The following is a 6,000-nucleotide window of genomic DNA, read 5'->3' as shown; positions in this document are numbered from 1 at the left end:
TCATTGAACATTTAAAAAAATAAAATCTGCATATTATTTTTAACCTTTTGATAATGCAAAAAAAATAATTATTGCTGCAAATTGCAATTTTGTAGAAATAAAAATATCGCTTGTGAGCACAGTCACACGTCTCAGACAGGTCTGCGGCCCTGCCCTTCCCCATTATCTCTTAGCATACATGGCTTCCCCTGCAGCGAGGGATTCTGGGAAATGACATGCAAATGAGCACACAATGTCACATTTGAATTCTTATCCATTGTAACATGGAGCTCTATAGGATTATGCCTGCTGCATTACACAGCTTCTCGCCACAGCCTGGGTTAAAGAAGTGCAGAGCCAGCAACCCTCCTCACAGATAGCTAATTTGGCCTTTTGGGTCTCATCAGTGTGCGGATGGCGAGGACTTTGAAGAAACAATTTGCCCACCTCTACAGCTTCCTATTAACTTTCTCTACATTGTTTTAATTGAGCCAGAGATCACCTTTGTATTGTTTTTATTGTAATGTGCTGTCGGTCCTCTATAAGAGTAAAATACTAATATTTATTGCTGGTAATTTGAGCAGTTGCCCAATTGTAAACCCATGTGTTAATCAAGCTAGCTTCACTCAACATCTGATGCCAAATTATCTCTCTTTGTCTCTGCATTATCATCAGAGACCTTATCTGATGAATTGTGGCTTTCTGTTTATGACATTTGTTAGCCTGTAGGGACTGATCAAGAGTGATCTCAGTTCATCCCTATAATTTTTCATTCTCAACATGGTTTGGAGCTCAAGACACGTTGCATCCAATGTCTTTCAGGAGAGGGTCAGACAATGGTGATATTTGCTTAACCCTTCCTGTAAACGATTGCTCTGCACCACAGAGTTACACAACGACGATACTCTGTCACCTGTTCACCGACTGTAACTTATATCATGTGTGGCTGAAACCGATTCCAACTATAGATTGGAAAGTCAGTATAACCAGCCTCACTGTGATGAGGCACAAAAGGTCAAAACAGCTGTCTGTGAGTAGGGTTACCGGTCATGCACTTCTGTAACCCAGGATGTGCTGAAAAGCTGTGTAATGCGGCAGGCGTAAGCTTATAAGGGGTCCCATGTTAAAATGGACATGAAGCAAAAGGTGACGCAGTGTGCAAGTTTGCGCACCCCTGCCTTAAGGCCCTAGTAATCCCAAAAGGGGTTACACATGTCATTACCCAGAATCCCTGGCTGCAGTGTAACACTGTATGCTAAGAGATAATGGGAAAGGGCAGGGCTGCAGACCGGTCTGAGACGTGTGAATGTGCTCACAAGCGGTGTTTTTATTTGCTGCACAATGAGGATGATGCGTTACGCAAATATTTGGCAACTTTAGATGGCACAAATATTCAAGTAAAAATATATTAAAAATAAAATATTTTCTTAAATATTAGATTATGCAAACTTACTTTTAACATATTGCATTATATTATTTATAACAGTATAGGAGCAATCCTCCCTATTCGTCTTTTCTCTTACCCCCCTCCCCCATTTTGTTACAGGGAAGAGCACAGTGTTATTTTCAGCTCCCCCAGTTACCGAGATAATTACCAGTGAAGATACTGGCTTTAAATCTCCATCCAGGGGAAACAAAATGGCCCCCAAATCTCAGGTCCAATAGGAAGCCGCAACGTCATCTGTTGCAGCTTCCTATTGGATGGGCATTTAAAAACCAGGAAGTGATACCGATAACTTCCTGTTGAAGTCATCTTGGGGGTCCCTGGGGGATTCCAGAGCTGGAAATAGCGCGGATCAGCTCCATAGGACCACTTCCAATCCAGTAAATAAAACGGGGGATTCATCATGGAGGATTGCTGCTTTAAGCAGTTATTTCCAGTGGCATTCTTGTCGCATAAAATGGGACTTGGACCCAAAGCAAAGAAAAATAAATTTATATCTAAGCTACAATTATACATTCATCTTTAAATGAAGAATTGAGGTAGGCAAAATACATTTTATCCATTGCCAGGTAGTATTCCACGCCCATTTCTAATCATTTCTTAAGTGCCATATGGAATTTCTTGCTGAAGATGCTGGAACCGATAAAGAAGGTGTCTGGACTTCGAGTCCCTAAGTTTCCCCACGAAAACAGCCTGTGGCATTTCCTTTCCCTAAAGATCTTACTATCTTGTAGTTTGTGTTCTGTTACCTACTCCAGTTTTGTTTCAGCTCCAAGAGCTCTGGCAGCTGTAATATTATTCATACCAACATGCAAGTATTTAATATTTCATTTAATTATCAGACGTCTGTGTCATATGTCACAAACTTCTCCATTTCAGAATACAAACATGATTCAATTAGACTGGGAGCTCAGTGGGGCAAATCATAACTTTCTGAACAAGCACACTTCAAAAGCACCGTCCTGTTATAAAGCTTTTAGGGGAACTTCAGTCTCTTTTCTGTGTATTAAGCACAATAGGCTTGATACTTTAGTACAGGGGAGCGCAGACTTTTACTGCTGCGCCCCCCTGTCTGGCCTGTCTGGAGCTTACCCCTCCTCCTGCCTTGCAGCTGCATCAAATGATGCTCTGGGGGTCATGTGACATCAGGTTGCCATGGAGATGTCCCAGCGTCTGAATCCCAGTAAGTTTTATTGTTGCAGAGGCCTCACGCGATCCCCCGGCACTTAATTTAAATGCCTCGGGGAAGGGCGCGGGACCTCTGAAACCGCTGCGCTCCCCCCCCCCCTAGAAAAATCTCCCGCCCATGGGGGGCGCGCCCCACAGTTTGCTTTAGTATACACACACATAACTTGACACTGTTTTTCAACCAGGGTTCCTAAAAAAAAACCTAAAAAACCTTTGGTTCGCTGGGCGTATACTGAGTGTGAGGGAGTCCCACAGGTAAGGGGCAGTGAGGGAGTTCCACAGGTAAGGGGAGAGAAGGTGCTGGGCGTATACTCAGTGAGAGGGAGTCCCACAGGTAAGGGGAGAGAAGGTGCTTGGCGTATACTGAGTGTGAGGTAGTCCCACAGGTAAGGGGCAGTGAGGGAGTTCCACAGGTAAGGGGAGAGAAGGTGCTGGGCGTATACTCAGTGAGAGGGAGTCCCACAGGTAAGGGGAGAGAAGGTGCTTGGCGTATACTGAGTGTGAGGGAGTCCCACAGGTAAGGGGAGAGAAGGTGCTCGGCGTATACTGAGGGTGAGGGAGTCCCACAGGTAAGGGGCAGTGTGGAAGAGAAGGTACTTGGCGTATACTGAGTGTGAGGGAGTCCCACAGGTAGGGAAGAGAAGGTGCTCCGAGTATACTGAGGATGAGGGAGTCCCACAGGTAAGGGGCAGTGTGGGAGAGAAGGTGCTTGGCGTATACTGAGTGTGAGGGAGTCCCACAGGTAAGGGGAGAGAAGGTGCTGGGTGTATACTGAGTGTGAGGGAGTTCCACAGGTAAGGGGAGAGAAGGTGCTGGGCATATACTGAGTGTGAGGGAGTCTCACAGGTAAGGGGAGAGAAGGTGCTGGGCGTATACTGAGTGTGAGGGAGTCCCACAGGTAAGGGGAGAGAAGGTGCTGGGCATATACTGAGTGTGAGGGAGTTCCACAGGTAAGGGGAGAGAAGGTGCTGGGTGTATACTGAGTGTGAGGGAGTTCCACAGGTAAGGGGAGAGAAGGTGCTGGGTGTATACTGAGTGTGAGGGAGTCCCACAGGTAAGGGGAGAGAAGGTGCTCGGCATATACTGAGTGTGAGGGAGTTCCACAGGTAAGGGGAGGAGAGAAGGTGCTGGGTGTATACTGAGTGTGAGGGAGTTCCACAGGTAAGGGGAGAGAAGGTGCTGGGTGTATACTGAGTATGAGGGAGTTCCACAGGTAAGGGGAGAGAAGGTGCTGGGCATATACTGAGTGTGAGGGAGTCCCACAGGTAAGGGGCAGTGAGGGAGAGAAGGTGCTTGGCGTATACTGAGTGTGAGCGAGTCCCACAGGTAAGGGGAGAGAAGGTGCTTGGCGTATACGAAGTGTGAGGGAATCCCACAGGTAAGGGGAGAGAAGGTGCTGGGCGTATACTGAGTGTGAGGGAGTCCCACAGGTAAGGGGAGAGAAGGTGCTGGGCATATACTGAGTGTGAGGGAGTCCCACAGGTAAGGGGCAGTGAGGGAGAGAAGGTGCTTGGCGTATACTGAGTGTGAGCGAGTCCCACAGGTAAGGGGCAGTGAGGGGAAAGGACACAGTTATGGATAGAGCACAGGCGACGAGCAGGATTACTCTCAATACCATAGGAAGCGTGCTCTTGTTTCTTGTGGCCTTCCCAATATACATAGCTATGCACCACCCTGTTTAAATGTAGGCTGTAGCAAGGGAGTTCTATTACCGATTCACATTTTGCAAAGAAGCATATTAAGCGACATTGGCAGGCACATTGCCTTAATGCTTTGGCAAATCACTTGCGAATCACTTGCAGACAAGGTAGCATTTGTTCCGCAGCTGGAGGGTAAATATAGCCCCGTTTGCAACTTTGGTCAAAGTTTTGTACATCTCTAACGTCGCTGCCTAATACAATTAGAAACCTGTAGATTGTCTTTTAGAAAATACTATGTTATGGCAACTAAACTCCTGAATCCCTGGAAAACAGATGAGAACTGCTTTTAGATCTGGCTGTGCCTTGCTTAACACACATCATTTTCAACTGCTTTGTGCAGATACATTACAATGGTGTGTTTGGATAAATGTCCCTTACGGATCCCAGAAGATCTAATACCTGTTTATTCCTCTTGGGAGGTTTGCTTTACAGAAACTCCTGCGGAAATAAAACATTGTCACTATTTTCCGCAGCATTCGACTGAGCCACCTGTGCTGAAGCAGGGATATCCTGAAAACCTGACCTGTTGCTGGTCCTTTAGGACTGGAGTTCCCCACCCCTTATATAGACTGACAACCTATTTATGTGGAAGATTAGAGCAAATGCTCCAATCTGTTATCCTTAGGTTCAATTTATAGAACATTCTATGATTTATACACATTATGATCAAACTGAAAAAAATTACTTACAGAAAATAATACTTTTTTTGGGGCTTAGATAATGGATCATATTATTACCAATAATTTTAAATAAATGAACTTAACCAATCATTACACAATACTATAAATCAAATTCTGTGCTAATTTCAGCACTACGGATCCCCTTTTTCCAGAAATACTTACCTCCGTACGGGGTCCCGTATCTATGAAGCTAGAGAGGGAACTGGTGTGCCTAACGAAATGGTGGCGTTTAAATGTCACGCGGGCCAATAGGAAGCTGCAACGTCATCCGGAGCGGCTTCCGATTGGCCCGCATGACCAGGACCTTTAAACTCCACAGAGATCCCGACACCCGCTAGAGGTAAGTATCTCTGAAAGCAGGGGGTCCCCGGAGCTGAAATGAATGAGGTTCATCTCCAGGGACCCCCTACTTATTGTATTGCTGCTTTAAACACCCTTCTTTTAATATATCTAGGAAGCAGGATGTCTCCGGAGCGGAACCGTGTATATTTTAACTCCAGGAACCACCTACTCCCCAAGATACGTTCCGGAGAAGATACCGCTGGTACCTTCCAGCCAATAGGAAGCCACGATGAATGATGTTACAGCTTCATCTTGGCCTGCATGACGCAGGAGACTTTAACCTCCATTTTGTTTCCCCTGGAGGAGACTGTACTGACGGCACCTTCCCAGGCAAGTAAGTCGGGAAGCAGGGGGTCACCGAAGCTGAAATGAATGCAGTGGAGCTCCGGAGACCCCCTGATTCCTATCTAAATTAATTAAAACCATAGCTTTCATATTCAATCATTAAAGTTGTCAATGTGAATGACTTATAGTTATACAGGCAGTCCTCGGTTATCCAACAGAACCCGCTCTGCAAGTAGCGTTGGATAGTGAAACCGTTGTAAAGCGAGTCCCATGTTAATCAGTGGCAGTGACCGTTGGATAACACATTCAGGCGTTGGATAACGCATTCCGGCGTCAAAACACGGCCCAAAGGGAGGCATTGTAAAGCGTCGGATTTGCCATT

This window comes from Ascaphus truei, chromosome 19 (genome assembly GCF_040206685.1).
Source record: "Ascaphus truei isolate aAscTru1 chromosome 19, aAscTru1.hap1, whole genome shotgun sequence".
NCBI lineage: Eukaryota > Metazoa > Chordata > Amphibia > Anura > Ascaphidae > Ascaphus > Ascaphus truei.
This window is presented reverse-complemented; position numbering follows the sequence as displayed.